Below are 18,033 nucleotides of genomic sequence, written 5' to 3' on the forward strand. Positions count from 1 at the left end.
CGTGCCGGACCGCAAAGTTCGACGTTCGCAACAGGTGATAGAGGTGTGGCAACTGCAGCGAGTCCGAATTTTCAGGTGTGCCACGCGATGTTGTGGTGTGACTGTTTGCAAACTGCGGGATTTCACTGCACGACGATATTAGAACGACGAGCTGTGGAACCACAGGAGCAATCACGACAGCAGCGCTAGTGATGACGCAAGTGGGCGATGGCGAAAGTGTGGACGAGTAGTCCAGTGACTAATACATTTTTGTTTTGAATGTGCCCATGGGCACGCCCGCGCACGGCAGCCGATAGCAGCTGGTGATAAGCGGAGGCCACAGGATAGTGCTATCACGTCCTGTTATTAAAGGGCAAATGCAAATTACCTCCAAGTTTTTTTTTTTTTCAAAATGTGATGTGGGGGGGTCGACTTACAAGAGTGTAAGTACGGTAGTTAGTTAAGTCGATAAGTTACTGCTCATGGCTGCGTTTTCTATTTTACTGCACTCCACTACCCTAGTTAGGGTCCATTCAATTCACTGTGCACTAAGAATTGCCACACTTTCTGCAGCACCAGTAGGCCAGCATGTAGAATAATCATTACAAAGGCATTTCATTAAGTAACTCCTTGAATTAAAGAAAAACCACCACACTCTTGTGCTATCAGATGTATTTGGTGAGGATTCACCAAAATGAGATTCCAATATGTTCTCAAAAATTATGCAAATTGAGGGAATTAATAACACTTCAGAGGACAGAACAAAAGCAGATAGGAGACAGATAGCAGGAAGACACAGACACAAGCGCTGCTTTCAATATAGTATTTCATTTGAGCAGCGCGTGTCTTCGCACAGTTTGCAGAATTTTTAAAGTCGAGGCTGGTCGCGGCCGTAATGCACAATGACCCAGAATTGACAGCACAAAATATCCTAAAACCTGCTGGTTCCAAGTGGCACTGTTGCCAAGTTCCTGTAGCCACTGGTGTTAGGCTGCTTGAATCAATCTGTGTCTAAAGTGGTAGCTTCCCACCAATTTGACAACTAAATTTCAGCCATTGAGTTCTGACCTGCCTCAGCAGCATCATGCTCTGCTAGCAAACAGCCTGACTGTAGGACAAATACTAGGTGCCAAATATCACCGACAACAGCGTAAATTAACCACGCACTGGAGACTGCCGGCTAGTTACACACAACATAGTCCCTCTAAAAACGTATGGCCAATTCATCAGTGTGCTCAGTTGATTGCATTCAAAGAAGTCATTTAAATAAAAGTACACAAGGCAACTGAGGTAGAAGGTTATAAAACGTGATCAGTAATAAAGTGTTGCAAGCCACATGTGCCTAAACGTTGCCGTTACTTTTACGCACCTTTGACAATAAGGTGTGCAATCCTAGTGATACAATAATCAGTCACACATTTCCTTGACATAAATGACAAGAGGGACAAATCCCTAAGCTGTTCAAAGATGAACCTAGTGCATCAAACCTCATGAATCTAACGCTTTGTTCTGTTCCTCCACATACATGGCACAGAGCAAGGCAGTTTTAAGGCGACAGCGTTAAGGGCCCCGTGCCGCATAAAAGCCGGTGTCGTCGGTGTTGGCCATGAGCGAAAAATCGTCCTCCTCCTCCTCCTCGCAATGTACAGCACTGCCCCAACAGATAGCGCGTGACGGCAGCGCCTCCCGCTCGTCTCGTTCGGGCGGAATGGGGCCGTGCGGGCCCACAGCAATCACGCGGTGAGCGGCGAAGAACGCAGCGCACCTTCAAAGCGCGTTCACTATGAAGCTTGCGGCTTGCTGCCCTTTCGTTCGGCGCGGAAGCTATGCTGGCGTTTGTGGAATCAGGTTTGTCGAGAACAATGCGCCGAAGCACTAAGTCTGCAACTTGAGTCCCGCGCGTTTCGGCAAGGCGCCTGGCAGCGCTTCTACGTGGTTTGCCACTCCATGCGTCCGTTCCACCGTACGTAGCAGAGCGATTTGTCTAACGAGCAAGGCATCGCGCCAATGGGCGATAGCGTTCCGTGGACTCCCTGGCAGTGCTGCAACACGCTGTCGCATTCCACTCCTAAAGGCGAAGCTTAAACGTCCTCCAATTTTTCATACTTCTCCGAACCACACAAAACGTTCAGCACTTTCGCCCAGCACGTGGCAACCAATTAAGTTTGCATCCACGTCTACAGCAAACTGTCCATCAACAGTTCCAGAGTTCCCGGACCAATGATCCCGAACTACTGATCCGGAGTTCGAATCCGACCACGGCGGCTGCGTTTTTATGGAGGCAAAACGCAAAGGTGCCCGTGTGCTGCGCGATGTCAGTGCACGTTAAAGATCCCCAGGTGGTCCAAATTATTCCGGAGCCCTCCACTGCGGCACCTCCTTCTTTTCATCTTTCACTCCCTCATTTATCGCTTCCCTTACGGCACCCTTCAGGTGTCCAACGATATATGAGACCGATACTGCACCATTTCCTTGCCCCAAAAACCAATTATTATTATTATTTTTATTATTATTATTATTATTATTATTATTATTATTATTATTATTATTATTATTATTATTATTATTATTATTATTATTATTATTATTATTATTATTATTATTATTATTATTATTATTATTATTATTATTATCACTACAGTTCAACACAGTTCACTACACTACAGTTCGCCACACTACAGTTCAATATGGCTTTAAGCAAAGTACATAAAGGAGACATGCCAGGAAGGCATTCATCATAGCTTACAGAAACAACCAAGAGGGCAGCCGTTAAAACATTTTTCATGATCACTAGCATTGTCAAAGAACTGCACAGATTTTGAGCTGGATGCAGACTTTAATATCCAAGCAGGAGTAGCAGAAAAACGTGCTACATTTAGCATTGCATCTCAGCCAAACAAATTGGCCATGACACTGGAATGCAAAAAATTACACTTTATACCATATATTACAATTTTATACCAAACTACCATATTTGCAAACATAAAAAATGCAGTTGTTTAAAAAAACATTAGTGGCATAATTTTGCAGCATTCACGAAGTGGGGTAGAATTAACACTTTGGGAAAGTAAACCTCCTCAAACTTTATTGGATAATACAGGGGATGCTTTTACTATTTGACAGGTTTTGTTAGACATAAATATGGTGATAAAGTTCAATTTTTCATCTCCCCAGCAAGGCCTCCTTGAGTGAGTTTTGCATAGATGCTACTTTAGCACCACCTCAAGTGGCGTTTTCCCTAAAAGTGAATCTCGTGCCTCAATGAAAACTCTGGCCACTATTCCTTTTCTACCTGCAATGCTGGTGACCATATTACTCCAGAAGACCTTACTTATAATGTACACCCAGTTATGATGGTTGACAACAACATGCTTCGTTCTGAAAGCACATGAGGCCATGACATAGTTCTCTAAATGCAAGCGCCTTGCGTGTCTAGATTTATGATAGGTTCAGACTTTGCTGGCATAAGAGCCGCATGTCACAAAGCTCTCATATGCAGAAATCTGCAATTTCTCGCCGACATCAGATAGGATCATCCAATGAATGGGTTATGAACATATCCGATTTACCTAATATATTTGCAAGTCGATTACATGATGAGTCAGAATCAAGATGCACAATTATTTTGTCGAGAAAAATTTCAAACCAGTAAAAAAATTTCTAATCACAAAAGGATAGTTTTTTGCGCTTATGCACACAGCTGTTTTTGCCAAGAAAAACTACTGCACATCAATTATTCTCGATCATCAAGCAGCGATATATCAATATACTAGGAAAATTGAAGATTTTGACGAAACATGACTTGTATAACCTTATAATCCTGCTTCAGAAAATACCACACTGCAAGGGCTTCTCACCGGGGTGCGTGCGCATGTGCCTGGCCAAGAGCGAAGTAGAGGCGTTGGTGTAGGGGCACAAGTGGCAAGAAAAGAGACCAGGCTTGCTGGCGGACGCAGGCTGGCTGCCATTACTCTCGTTTCTCATTGCAGCTCGCTCCTCTGGCGGCATGGCCACTGCAGCTGACTCAGCTTCGTCGTCGACGTCCATCTCCGAAGATGGGCTGTCACATTTTTCTTGCTTAATTTTTATACTGCATTCTGAATCCACCTGTACAGGTGGCTCAGGAGATGACACCACCACTGCACAAAAAAGCAAACAAATAGAAAGAAGAAAAAACATTAAAGCAAGAGTAAACACTCAGATTTAACCCGTCACGATCAATCCTTCAATAACATTCCCCTCCTTCATTATCACTGCCTTTTATAATATCTGTTGTTTTATTCTACACCTCATTCCTTTCACATCATTATAACAACTGCCACTGCTTTTGTTATTATTATTATTATATAAAGACCATCCCACGGTTCATTTCAAGGTGGCTTCCGAGACCTTCGGAGCTGGGATGTAGAGGCTCTCACTGATTGTGGCGAAGGCTCCTTGCCATGGGGGATATCTGTTGCTGTAGCCGTCACTGTTGCTTAGGCGGACATGGTTGTTGCGACACACATCTCCTCTTTCAATCTCTTTCCTCTCACATCTTTTTCAATTCTGCTGTGTCTGCGCGTGGCAGTGATTTTGCCTCAGCTAGAGGCAGTGGGAAGGCCAATGCAATTTCCTTTTCAGTCTTCCATGTGGTGCGACATTTCGAATTGTCTCTCTTAAGCAGCACCAAAAGTAAAAATATTGTAAATTTATGTAAAAGGAGACAATTTCAATGAAGAGTACGCAATCAAATGAATGCAAAAATGATGTGTGCAACCTTTTTCACTAGTGTTTGCTTTGCCCAAGGTTAACAACTTTATAATTTACATAACATAAATAAATTCTGTTTCTCCTGATATACTGAAATACTTGAAAAGGTCTCGCTATTAGAGCAGTTATAAGAACCCATCATATGCTCATGGCGATGCCAACCATGTGTCTACTGTTAGACGATGTATAATGAACAAAAGTGCAGCTATGCAAGCGATTCACTCACTCGTGTAAAAAATAAAAAAAGGCTCCGCCATTGCTGGCAGACACACTTTTCTTGACCTGTGCAGTTTACCGCACCTTTGCTTAAGTGAGACACGTATCACAGCTTCATATAAACGCATGTTAGAGGACAACACATCAGGAAAACAAGACCCCACAAGCAGAATCCTCCACAAAGAATAAACGATAATTTAGGGCTGGTTAGTACTGTAAACCATAGCAAAGAATACAATGCTAATGATTATGTATAACTGTACTAGGATGTAACCTGAACAGGACAACAACCACCATTTATGCATTAACAACTCTAATCACTAGTTGTTACTTGAAAATGCATCATATCAGAAATGGCTTAAAGCCACAAGCTTTTTGTCCAATTTCACACAGCAACATGGCAATAATGACAAGCAGTGCAGCCATAACATCATCACTAAAGGCAAACACAAAAGCAGAACAAATACAGATTTAACAAAGAACACTGTATAGAGGACATAAGCCAAAATTCAATGCAAGACAGATACAAGAAGAGAAGGAAACATAAGTAGTCACTGCAATCACTGAAAACAAGTACATGTCTAATAAGAACACAGCACACTACTAATACAGCACACACAGCAGACCACAGAACAGCACAGAAATAAGAGCACAGCACAGTAATAAGCACAGCGTCACGAAAAACCAGCGGAACCGTCCAGGCACAGATCAGAGACCGCGTTCAGTCCAGAGACGCACGAGCGACCGAGCGTTCGGCGCTCGAGCTTCGGAGTGTTCGGCGCTCGAGCTTCGCAGTGTTCGGCGCTTCTCGTCGTCTTCTTCGTTGAGCGCCAGCCTCTGAAGATTCTAAAGCCCGTGCCCAGTCTTACAATTCCCCCCGGGCGAAAGGGCGCCATCCTGGCGGCCTAGGGCGATGTGACGACGGCGGGGTCGTAGTAACGTTTGAGGCGGATCGTGTGGAATATTTCGCGGCCTCGACGGCGATGATCAGGGGATGGCGTAAGGGGTTCGATGAAATAACTGACGGGGGATGTCTGCTGAAGAATACGGCAGGGTCCCTGGTACTTGCTAACAAGTTTGGAGGAAAGGCCGGGACCTGAGGAGGGTGCCCAGAGCCAGACCTAAGAGTCAGGAAGGTAAGCGGGAGGAAGAGCAGGGGGATCACGGGTGCATTTCTGCTGCTGCTGGGCATGAGAAGTGAAGGAGCGGGCAAGCTGTCGGCATTCTTCGGCATAAGTTGCGGCTTGAGAAAGAGTTGTAAATTCGGAAGCATCAGGGCGGTAAGGTAGAATGGTGTCTATTGTGCAAGAAGGCTCACGGCCGTACAGGAGAAAGTACGAAGAGAATCCGGTGGTGGCTTGAGCAACGGAGTTATAAGCGTATGTGACAAAAGAGAAAACGCGGTCCCAGTTACAACGGTCGGAAGCAACATACATGACCAGCATGTCGCCGAGGGTGCGATTAAAACGGTCAGCCATGCCATTCGTCTGGGGATGGTAGGCAGAGCTGGTGCGGTGAATAACGTTGCATTCCTGAAGGAGAGCTCCTACAAGTTCTGAGAGGAAGGCCGGACCTCTATCACTGAGCAGCTCTTTGGTCGCACCATGGCGAAGAGTGATGCGATGAAGAATGAAGGTGGGCTGTAGCGGATGGTAAAGGCGATGTTTCAGCGTAACGTGTAAGGTGGTCGATGGCAACGATGATCCAGCGGTTCCCGGTTGATGTACTGGGAAGAGGGCCGTAGAGATCGATGCAAACACGCTCGAAGGGCTGTACTGGGCAAGGCAGCGGCTGCATAGGAGCGGCGGGTCAGCGAGGTGGTTGTTTTCGTCGCTGGCATGCGGTGCAGGACTGAACGAACTGGCGAACGTAAAGGGCCATCCGACGCCAGTAGTACCGGTGTCGTAGACGGGTGAAAGTGTTCAAGAATTCGGCATGGGCACACTGAGGATCATAGTGGTAGGAAGAGCAAATGAAGGAGCGCAGATGTGTCGGAATGACGAGAAGCCACTTGCGATCATCCGGGAGATAGTTGCGGCGGTAAAGGAGATCGTCTCGGATGGCGAAATGGTGGGACTGACGACGGAGAGCACGAGAAGCAGGTCGAGACGATTGGCCAGATAGGAGATCAAAAACGCAAGTGATCCACGGGTCTTTGCGTTGCTCGGAAGCCATATCAGCGAACTCAAACTTCAAAAAAGGCAGGGCGGATATACATGGCGCTGCCTCAGATGGTACAGGGGAACGTGAGAGGGCATCAGCATCGGCATGTTTGCGGCCGGAACGATAGATAACGCTAATGTCGTACACTTGGAGTCGCAGAGCCCATCGTGCCAGTCGGCCAGAGGGATCTTTCAAAGAGGACAGCCAGCAGAGGGCGTGGTGATCGGTGACAACGTCAAAAGGGCGCCCGTACAGGTAGGGGCGAAATTTGACGATCGCCCAAAGGATGGCTAAACACTCCTTCTCAGTGACAGCATAGTTGGCTTCAGCATTTGTGAGTGTCCGGCTAGCGTAAGCAACAACGTATTCGTCAAAGCCTTGCTTGCGTTGAGCGAGTACTGCACCGAGGCCGACGCCGCTGGCATCGGTGTGGAGAACGAGGGTCGAAGTGACGCAGAATTGGTGGAGTGGTGAGGAGGCGACGGAGTGTCGTAAACGCTTCATCACAGGCTGGCTACCAGGCCGAATGGTCGTGGGTGGAAAGGAGCTTGTTCAGGAGGTCGGCGATAGTGGCAAAATTGCGGACAAAGCGGCGGAAGTAGGAGCAGAGGCCGACGAAGCTGCGGAGGTCTTTTACAGAAGTGGGCTTTGGAAATTCGGCCACAGCTCGCAACTTGGCCGGGTCCGGGAGAACGCCATCCTTCGATACGACATGACCGAGAATGGTGAGCTGCCGAGCTCCGAAGCGGCACTTTTTCAAATTAAGTTGGAGGCCAGCGTCGGCCAGGCAGAGAAGAACAGTCTCGAGGTGCTGGAGGTGAGACGGAAAGTCCGGGGAAAAAATTACAACGTCGTTTAGATAACAAAGGCATGTGTTCCATTTGAGCCCTCGGAGTATGTTGTCCATCATGCACTCGAATGTGGCGGGTGCATTGCAGAGGCCAAAGGGCATGGCATTAAATTCATAGAGCCCGTCGGGCGTGACGAATACAGTTTTTGGCCGATCAGCCTCCGCCATCGGCACCTGCCAGTAACCGGACCGCAAGTCCAATGAAGAAAAGAACTCAGAGCCCTGCAGGCAGTCAATGGCATCGCGATACGGGGGAGAGGGTAAACGTCCTTGCGTGTAATCTTATTCAGACGACGGTAATCCACGCAGAAACGGATGGAACCGTCTTTTTTCTTGACCAGAACCACTGGCCATGCCCACGGGCTGTGCGACGGTTGTATCAGGTGACGCTGGAGGATGTCGGTTACGTGGCCATCAATGATGCTACGCTCAGCGGCTGACACGCGGTACGGACGTTGGCGCAAAGGGGCACGGGTTCCAGTGTCAATACAGTGGGTAACGGTGGTGGTGCGGCCCAAAGAAGGTTGCTGGTAGTCAAACGAAGCTTGAAAACGCTGCAGAACGGCTACAAGCTGGTCTCGTTGGGTAGACGTCAGGGCGGCGTCGACGGAACGGTGAAAAATATCTACAGACGACTGATTCGTAATGGGAACAGGCGTAATGGCGCTGACGTGAAGGCCGGCCGCGCTATCGACGAGGGGGTATGCGGAGGCGGGATCGAGAACGGCAACGCTACCAAGCGATTGGCCACGGAGTAAAGTTGTAGGGCAGGAGAACGGGTTGGGCACATAAATAGCGCTGGAGCCGCGAACATTTGTCAGCACAGCATGAGGCAGCAAAACAGACTTCTGGTCAGCGCATCGTAAAGAAGGGGTATAAGTCACTGTTGCATCTGAGAGCACAGCACTAGAAAGAGGCACCAGCACTGAAGAGAAAGGTGGAACGTCTGTGTCCTCTGAGACGACCACAGTAGCGGCAGCAGCACCGGTTACGTCCAAGGACGACACTGTAGGGCGACAAGTCAAGCTGAGCACGGGCGCAGTCAATAACGGCGTATGTGAGGAGAGGAAGTCCCAGCCAATGATAACGTCGTGAGAGGAGCGGGCGAGAACGATGAACTCGATTGTGTAGGGAACGTTCCTGATGAGCAGGCGGGCGGTATAGGCGGCTAACGGTCGAATGTCCTGAGCGCTGGCCGTCCGGAAAGAAACGGGAGGAAGGGGCGTCGTCACTTTTTTGAGTCTGCGACAGAGGGTGTGACTGAGAACCGAAACGGCTGCGCCAGTGTCAACAAGTGCTTCGACGGCGACTCCTTCAACGAAAACGGTAATAATATTGGAAGGCGCAGAAACAGGTCTTGAGTGAGCCGCTGGTGACGCAATTCTTGCCTCCGGAACTGCGGTGGTTAGTTTTCCGCGTGGACGGCGGGTTGGCGACGGAGCATTGGAGAACAGGAACGACGGCCAGGAGACGGCGAGCGGTGGGAGCGGGGATGGTAACTAGGAGAAGAAGAATCCGGAGGCGGCAAGTGTGACGCAGGCGAGGACGACGGTGGAAGGTCGTACGTCGGCCCACGCCTATAACCGTAGGGACGGTGGTCCCTACTGCGACACAAAGGAGCCACGTGACCAGCGACGCCACAGGCGTAGCAAATAGGGCGGTTGTCTTGTGTGTGCCAGGGGTTGAGTGGCTGCGGCTGTGATCGGGGGCGAACAACCGGACGGTAAGGTGGGGTTGCAGGTCGCTGGGGTTCTAACTGCCGGGTAGGCGGCCTGTAGACAGGGGCAGCAGGTGAGGGCCGCGACCGCACCACGGCATCGGCGTACGTCAGAGGAGCAGCGATCAGGGGTGGCTGAGAAGGAGGTGGCAGGACTTCAGCGACCTGCTCCTCGATAACACGCTGTAGGTTGGGAGTGAGCGACGGCGCAGGCGTAGGCGGGCAGGTAGACAAACCTGGCGTGCGACTTCCTCACGTACAAACTGCTGGATGCTCTGGAGGAGCGACTGTTGGTCCAGAGCACCGTCCCCTGGGAGAGCTAAGCTGCAAAGTGCGGCCTCCTGAAAGCCTGCACACCGGGTAGAAAGGCGCTGTTTGCGCAGCTCATCGGAGCTTTGGCAGTAGCCGATGACACCGGAGACAGTCTGGGGATCTTTGGCGACGAGCATCTGGAAGGCATCATCCTCAATGCCTTTCATAATGTGTCTGATATTGTCAGCCTCGCTCATAGAAGGGTTGACACGCTTGCAGAGGTCGACGACATTTTCTATATAACTGGTGAAGTTTTCACCGGTTTGCTGGGCCCGACTTCGCAAGCGTTGCTCGGCGCGAAGCTTTCGCACTGCGGGACGGCCAAGGACTTCTGTCAGACTGGTTTTTAGAGCTGCCCAGCTTGAGATGTCAACCTCGTGGTATCGAAACCAGAGATTGGCTACGTCGCTCAGATAAAAGATAACGTGGTGAGCTTGGCGCTATCGTCCCACTTGTATGCGGTTACGCGTTCATAGGAGGCCAACCAATCCTCCACATCCGTGTCATCTGTGCCGCTGAAGATGGTCGGGTCACGCTGCCGCGCGGCGCCGGAACAGAAGACAACCGGCAAAAGCGGTGAAGCGATTTGGGTGACGGTCTCGGGCATGGCAGAGGTGATAGTCAATGCGCGGGTGCGAAGCTCTAGGGCGAGGGATCGTTGGCACCTCCACCACTTGTAATAAGAACACAGCACACTACTAATACAGCACACACAGCCCACCACAGCGCACCACATAAATAATAGCACAGCACAGTAATAAGCACAGCGTCACGAACAACCCGCGAAGCCGTCCAGGCACAGATAAGAGACCGCGTTCAGTCCAGAGCACGCACGAGCGACCGAGCGTTCGGCGCTCGAGCTTCGGAGTGTTCGGCGCTCGAGCTTCGCAGTGTTCGGCGCTTCTCGTCATCTTCTTCGTTCAGCGCCAGCCTCTGAAGATCCTAAAGCCCGTGTCCAGTCTCACACATGAAATATCTACATCAGATTCAACCAGGCACATGAGATCGCCCAAACATTAACGTCCCGAATCTTACAACTATTCTCAAGAAAAACAGAAAAGGTTGCACTTTATCAGTCTACGGATGAACCAGACACTTCATTTTGAGCTACACATATGTAAGTCATACAAAACGAAGTGGTGGTCCTGCAGATGTTTACCATGTGCACATCAGAAAAAATGATAAAGAGACAAATTAAAAAGCCATTTCCTTTTGGGTTAAAGATAAGTATCTGATCATCAGTGCGTGACTGTTTTCCACAAAAGCACTCAATCTCTAAGACAGCTTAGTGCAGACACACAGGACACAGGATGGGAAACACACCACTGTCTTGTGTGTCACTGCTAAGCCATTTTCATAATCCATCACTAAACGGCCCAAAATTCTACATTTCTGCAGTTCATTAAATGTTGTTAAACTGAAGAACAAGAGGGCGCTGCTAAAGGAGCCAAAGGACTTTGCGCAGACTGAGAAAAATTTCATCAAATTTATGGCAGTTCAGAAGTTCCAGAACTAATGCTAACAAATGAGCCCAACAAACATGCATTTAATTGAAATGCATTATGTTAGCTTAACATCGGCAGCTGCGATATAAAAATGCAACAGTTGCATAAATACTAAAACGTGCATAAATACTAAAATAATAAGACAAAAATGATTTTCCAGATTCAGCTAAACAGACTCCAAGCAGTGTAGCAGTTGTTGGGTGATCCAAAATGCTGCTGCTAAACAACACAAATCAAACTATCCAAGTACACTGCCACAGTGAGTTAACAACTCTCATTATACCTCAAACATGAGAATCACTCCATTCAGAAAGTTTTGAAGGATATAGAAAAATACCACCATCATGCTTTTCTGACCAATAAGAAGAAATATGTAATCATATCCATCAAATGGAAGACTACAGGAACGAAATCAAGATCAAGTGAAACAAATCAGGCATAAGAGTGCCTGCAATAAGACTTACAAACAAGAACAAAAAACACAAAGCATTAAAAAAGACAGTCAAATGAAGCAGTGACAATCCCATACCTACACTTCACACAAATCAAAAGAATGATTTGCTGAATAAGAGAGGATGGACATCATCAGTGTTGCTGAAAGTTTCTGTACAAGTCGTTATTTCCTAAACCCATTCAGGACGATCCCTTTTCTTAACTCCAGTTCAGCTGAAGTTCCAGTATGTTGCAAGCTCAATTTAGTTTCAGGTTTGGTTAGATACCACAATGAAATTAAACCTTTAACCCAAAGCAAAATATAAGCATTAAACCGCTATTGCAGAATACCAGCACTTTCATGCAACCACAATCTAAGCACTACGATGAGTTCTGAAGCAAGCTACAATATGCTGCCCGAAAAATCCTTCTTTTCAATACCCCATGCTCATGCCCATACAGTTAGGAAACACAGAAACTTTGTTCCAAAAATGCCCGGCTGCCAAGTCTGGATAATTAAAATGGTCGAAATCAAGAGGAAAAAATGGACTTGGGGAGGGCATGTAATGCGAAGGCAAAATAACCGCTGGTCCTTAAGAGTAACGGAGTGGATTCCAAGAGGAGGCAAGCGTAGCAGGGGGAGGCAAAACATTAGATGGGCGGATGAGATTAAGAAGTTTGCGGGCAAATGTTGGGCACAGCTGGCTAATTGCAGGGTTAATTGGAGAGACATGGGAGAGGCATTTGCCCTGCAGTGGGCATAGTCAGGCTGATGATAATGATGAAGCAACAACAATAAAAAATTCACCATAGCACAACTACAAACTAGATGGTTCAGCGCGTAATGCTAGGGCTAGGGACAAGATAAGTTACTGGGTCTTGTTGTCCGAGAGACTGCAGTCATGTCAAACAAACTGATTTACATGTCCATCTTAGTGGACTTCATTTCTAATATGCAAAGCCTTACTACATGTTTGCATATCAACACGCTTACAAACATTGCTCTCATCATCAATGCAGTAAAAAGCTGCCACTATGGATGTGCTGTGAACCTCCTTGTCCAAGAAACCACTTCATTCCTCACTAGACAGTCTATCTCGCTTGCGTTGGTTCAATGAAGTTGTAGTGTTACAAGTTGCCAGGCTATGTTCTAAATGGCGGTGTGCACAGATAGCACCCTGTCAGCAGTCAGCCAACCGAACATGTCCTTCGGCATTTAAGCAGTTTCCAGCGTGCGATTTCCGAAACGGCACCAGCTCCATCCACAAGTGTCACCTCGCTCAGGAATGCGTCCGCAAGCCTGTGTCGACCAACAGCCTGAGCTTCGAACGCGGTGGAACGTATACAGGCGTGTGGGACAGGCACACACAACGCCATAACCACTGAAGCACTGCTGAACTACAACTGTAAAACACGGCCAAACACACAGCAGGCTCTTTATGTTGGTGGGCTCCCGTGGTTTCGCAAAGGAACAGATTACACGGTGCAGTTCTGGAGTGACAAACGTTAGTTAGCACTAGCTACCTGCCTCTAAGGTCACTGGAACTATTTACCTGCCTTGCCAAGCTAATCATCGCATTGAGCATGAACAATCAAGCGACGAGTTCGGATGTCGGCATGAGTTGGGCGCGAAAGCCCGTAGACGTAGTTCGCGCCCACGGCTTAGGTTGAATTACATCAATCCGGCACAAGTGGCCCTAAAAACGAAACTGAACATTAAAGACATAAAAAATAATATAACCTGATATAATTGTACTTCCATAGTGCTGCAAGGAACTTGTGAGATAGAAGTACCTCCTATATTTTTCCAGTGGCCAGAAATTTGCCTTCAAAGCGCTGTCGCGTCTCAGCGCTCAGCGGCTGCATGGGGGCGCCACGTAAACCAGAGGTCAAGATTTTTTTATTCGCGTTTGAAGGCGCGCTTTTTTTTTTCAAATCTCTCGATTGGTGAGAGATTCATTGCAGCCATATCACGGCACTAACGAAAAAAGCGTTTTCACTGGTCGCGGTGAACGGGAACGGCGCCCCGTTGACGGCCGAGTCGACAGAAACCACCTCCTCCAAGACGGTGGAGGAATCGGCAATATCCTTAGCTATAGCGAACACGCGAGCTGATATCATATTCAGCGACTCCAAAACAGACATTCGCAATTTCGCGAGGGGCCGTATTACATCTACCACACTCCGCATCCTTTAAAACACACTCCTTCCGATTAGAGAAGTTTATTTGATCTTGGTCCCAGCGCACTAGTCTAATCCAGGGAACGAGGCGCCTCACGCGCAGGGCAGTGAGCGCGCGTTCCGACCCGAATTTCACGTGGGACAGGTCGATCTCATTTCATGACATCACCCATCACTTTAAGATGGAGAGGCGCGCATATCCCCCTTCCCACAAATCGTTAACAAAAGCGCAGAAAGTTACCTGGCGCCGACTGCAAACACGCTCCCTTCTGAATCCGGCGGTGCTTTCCCTCATGTACCCTGGCCAGTACGACCCAAACTGCCATGAATGTGGTGAAAGGGCCACATACGACGACATTCTGTGGAACTGCGCAAATGATTCGCCTCCGGTAGAGTTGATACAGCTCCCTTCTCTCGAGCGGTGGGAGGCCGTGCTGGTCAGCTCGGACCCTAAGATTAAAGTACGGGCGATCGAGCGGGCCAATGAGGTCGCCGCCAGCCATGGGCTAGCTGCCATTTAGTATGTGTCTCCCTTGCAACCTGCTCTCGACGCAATAAATGCTTTACAATCAAAACAATAAATCATTGGAGCCCTTCTGCTCCCAAATTGAAACGGCTGCAATGAATCTCTCACCTTACTACAATACCCTCAGCTTACTACAAGACTAGCTCTCTCCGCAGTCTCCGGCGCTGAGAGCCGGCTGGGAGGCACCCCATCCTAAATGCTGCGCCCCGACCGTGAGGCCCCATGATGACGGGTATAAAGTTCATTCATTCATTCATTCATTCATTGCAGCCGTAATGAGGAGCCGCCACCGGAATCTCTAATACAAGTTCTTGCTCACGAGCAACGGGAGGCCGTGTTGGTACGCACAGACCTGGGCGTTCAAATCCGGGCCATTGAATGGGCTACTCAGGTCGCTGTCAGCCGTGGGCTGATAGCCACCTAGCACGGATCATCTGCATTTGCCTTTTCTAACGAAATAAATGTTTTCAATCCAATCATTGCAGCCGTTGTAGATTTAAGTGCTTGTTTTTGGGCTGGTGAGTGTGTGATTCATGTTCACATATGGCTGAAGTGACCGCTGAACAGCTGAGTGCGGAAAAAATACACTTCGTTGCAAGTGGTGACTTACTGCTCAACCTTCCGCTGAGGATTGGGCAAGCATGCCCATTATCGACGTTTTCGTTAACCGTCGCGTCACGAATGGTGATTAATATTTTTCCGTTGCCGATGTACACTATATAGTGGTAAGTTGATACTCTAAAGAAGAAGATTTTATGAAGAACAAAGAAAGACGACGGCTGTGAAAGTATGCTGTACCTTGCTTTTTGACTACCCTCAACACTTGCAGCCGAAGGAAACATCAGAGCTGAGAGTGGCCAACACGAACAAGATGTCGATTCTGAAGAGCCGACGGACATTTCCGCAGCTCAGTATACCGTCGAGCGTTGGACCAGCTAGTATTATTTCATCGTGAAACAGCGGGCACAAAAAACACAAAAGAATACAACAGGACAAAATGCGCTTTTGTTTCGTTGTTGTTGTTGGCTTCAAATTAAAGATGGCACATACTCACTACGAGGGAGTGGCCAAGACACAGGCCATGAATTGCAGAAGACAGAAACGTTTTTTGGGGGGCGGGGGGAGAAATAACTTTAGGTTATTGCCTCACGGATGGGACGGCGGATCTATAGGGACCTGTTAACTCGCAGATTGAGCAATGGGACAATCGCTTTATGTGCAATGGGATATATGGATTGCATGTGATGATTCGAGTTCGCATTGAGCGGACTGGAAGTCGCGTCCTGTTCTGTCCTTTTGTGTCTCGTCTTTTTTTTTTTTTGTGTGTGTGTGTGTGTGTGTGTGTGTGTGTGTGTGTGTGTGTGTGTGTGTGTGTGTGTGTGTGTGTGTGTGTGTGTGTGTGTGTGTGTGTGTGTGTGTGTGTGTGTGTGTGTGTGTGTGTGTGTGTGTGTGTGTGTGTGTGTGTGTGTGTGTGTGTGTGTGTGTGTGTGTGTGTGTGTGTGTGTGTGTGTGTGTGTGTGTGTGTGTGTGTGTGTGTGTGTGTGTGTGTGTGTGTGTGTGTGTGTGTGTGTGTGTGTGTGTGTGTGTGTGTGTGTGCGTGCGCGTGCGCGTGTGTGTGTGCGTGCGTGCGTGCGTGCGCGCGCGCGCGCGCGCTCGGACAAGAACTGAGAAATAAAAGTTTCACTCTTCAGGTTAGGAGATTCGAAACCAGCTTCAGTATTAGTTTAAGGCTGGCACCGCAGAACCTGTGACCAAGGCTGTGACAGTTTTCAGTAGGCATGTCGGCCGGGCTTCTTCTACAGTACCACTGGTGAGTGGTGAGAGGTGATCTTGGCTAGCGTAAATTGTGAACCGCCCTTGAGGGCAACATTTAAGAAATAAATAAAACATGTTTCCTGCATGATTCAGTGCTTTCAACGCTTGCAATCAGTAGTAGCCGGATGCGCAATAAATTCGTTGTCAGTACTGAAATAAAGCGACGTGGAGATGCATCCGCAGTCGATAAAAGCGCCCAGTAGCATCTGTAGCACCGAGAAGTCGTAGCACGGCTTCTCCTTAAAACCGGTGGTACCTCGCTTGTCAAGCGATCGCTGCTGAAAATAGTTGTAGGGGACGCTTAAGCTTATGACACGATAGCGTGACTGCGTAACTGGTTTATTACCGCATGTGCAGAAGATCATACTCTACTTTGCATTATATCGGAGCCAGCGACGATAAGCAAATCAGATTAGCGTGCGGCCTTTCACAGTAGTCCACCAATATGGCGCCAACTATGGCACCCGTGAAGGCCATCCGCACACTCACAAAAAAACTGGCAGAGCTTTAACGTGTTTTAACTGAGTAGACGTGCAAAAGCATGCGTTTAGCCTTATTGAATCATGGTTTTGCTTTGCTGGGTCGTCGGACAAGTCTGGAGACGATATTAGACACAGGTTAAGGTCTGATAGAGGTTAAGCTGATCTCCTATTGGCTACAGCTGGCGTGACGCTGCTCCAAACTTAGCCGAGCTTCCTCCCATTGGCTGAAGTTTGCGCGGCGCTCCTTTATACTAACCCGAGTCACTTCGAGGCTTCACAGAAGATTCTTGGTTCGATATGACCCTGCTAAATACTGCTTTCGCGCTGAAAGTATCTACAATTATGATTTCTTGTTAACGCGTTTGACGACAGCAGCAGTTGCTTGTGTAGCATCATGCTGATATCCATTGCACTCTACGAACATCTTTTCACCTGTTCTGGCCTCCTGTTCTTCGATCACTGCAGCCAATTTGGGAGCGCTTAGTTCAGTCAAGCAGATGCGTAGAGTAGCCGCGAAATGGAGAGGGGAGTGTGCTCAGACGCGTCCTTTGCTTCACGCGAGCCTCTTTTTGTCTGTTATGGCTTCCTCCTTTTTTGACCACTCGTCGCCATCCCCTTGCACCAGACATCGATGATCTGCTCCTTTAAAGGGATCAAGGAGAGGATGCACGAAGACGGGCCCATACGGCACTAAACTGGCAGCAAGTTGACAAAGAAATAATATACTCGAGGTGTGAAGAGTTGAGTGGCACAATTTTAAAAATGTTCGAACTCTTAGGAGGCGAAACCTAGCTGATAAAGATGCAGTTCCCGTCTCAAGGTGCAGAACAACAATTGTGACTTATTTCTATATGCCCCGGACAGAGGTGCTACGCCTCACGCTCCAAGAGCACAAGTTGGCGAAGTTTATAGGCAGGTGCCCCAGAAAATAAAACACAGCCGAAATCTAACATTTGGTGGACGTGCATGTTAGAAATCAGCAAAAGTGGGTGCCCTCTCATGCCTTATACGTAGCGCCACATATATCCTTCGCAGCATGCCAACGACCCGAACTCCTTTTGCAGAAACTTGCTCGGTGTGGGCCCACCAGGATAGAGTGTAGA

Source organism: Amblyomma americanum, chromosome 10 (assembly GCF_052857255.1).
Source record: "Amblyomma americanum isolate KBUSLIRL-KWMA chromosome 10, ASM5285725v1, whole genome shotgun sequence".
Taxonomy (NCBI): Eukaryota; Metazoa; Arthropoda; class Arachnida; order Ixodida; family Ixodidae; genus Amblyomma; species Amblyomma americanum.